We start from the raw sequence: 1,256 nt of genomic DNA, 5'->3' as shown, positions 1-1,256 counted from the left end.
ATTGGTGCTATACTGCGCCTTGGTTGACTCATCAATTCCTTGTGACTCTTCTGTGAAAGGATGTCCCCTTGTCTACAGATGAGTTTGGGGTCTCTGCTCTGACCTCCCACATTTTCAACAATATATTTTTTCTTTGTTTGGGGTCTTCTGATGCTTTTACCTGATCCCGTCGACACCCCATGATCACACAGGCTGGTTTGCTTCTTCTATGTGAACTTGTTGCTTCTCTGCTAGGTGGCTGCTTGTTTAACTTCAAGCCTTTAAGACCCCAGGTGCTAAATCTTTTGATAGCTGAGCACCATCAATTTCTTCATTATCTTTGCTCGTGCACCCATTTTGTCTTCAGTGATCATGCTGGGAGGGTGAGCATCATAGAATTCCAGGTTGTTAGAACAAAGTGCTCTTGCATTGAGGGAGGGTTGAGCAGAGGCCAAAAGTCCATCCACTACCTCCATATATTGCCATATAAATATCATTAATTGTGGATCCAAGTAAAATAAAATCCTTGACAATTTTAAAATAAATAAATATATGTACATACTCCAATACCTCTATTTTTACGAACTAATGTATTTACATATGTTGACAACTATGCTTATAATTCTATCCATAGCTTTGCTTCCTAGATCATTCCTCTGTTTCCTGTTACCTTTCTCCTATTCCACCATCACACTTGCCCTACCACTGCCTCTCAGTACTTCCTCACAGCTAGATTGCTGTTGCTCCAACAGCTCCTGCTTGTTGTTGGTTTTGATTCCCTAGTGGTTCCCATGTCTATGGCATTGTTTGCGCACAGGGTCCCTTCTCCCCCTCTCCCACCCCCACCCCCCACACACATACACACACCAGGTTCCTCTGTAATCGTTGGTCCCATTGCTTTCTCCTTATGCTTGCTTCCCATGCCTATCTTATATAGGTAGGCAAACCAACAATAATAGAGACAATCCTCATATCTAAGGAGCATTCTGACTATACTTCTTCCAAGTCAGATGTATGCCTTCTGGCAGTCCACAGTACTTTCGTTATCTTTCCAAAGCAAAACAATTCAAATGCATCCATTTTTCTTCAATATCCCTTATTCATTGTCCCACGTTCACCTCCATATAAGATAGCTGAACATATCAGGGCATGGTTCAGGGTCATCTAGCTAAGAAACAACAAAACCCACAAGGAAGAAGCACACCAGCCTACCCCGCCATGAATGCTGAAGACAAAGTGGGTACATAAGCAAATGCGGTGAAGAAAGCTGATGGTGC

Source organism: Echinops telfairi, unplaced genomic scaffold, assembly GCF_000313985.2.
Source record: "Echinops telfairi isolate 266 unplaced genomic scaffold, ASM31398v2 ScPeMD7_7469;HRSCAF=8507_1, whole genome shotgun sequence".
NCBI classification, from domain to species: Eukaryota; Metazoa; Chordata; class Mammalia; order Afrosoricida; family Tenrecidae; genus Echinops; species Echinops telfairi.
The sequence above is the reverse complement of the archived record's forward strand: the minus strand, read 5'-3'. Positions refer to the sequence as shown.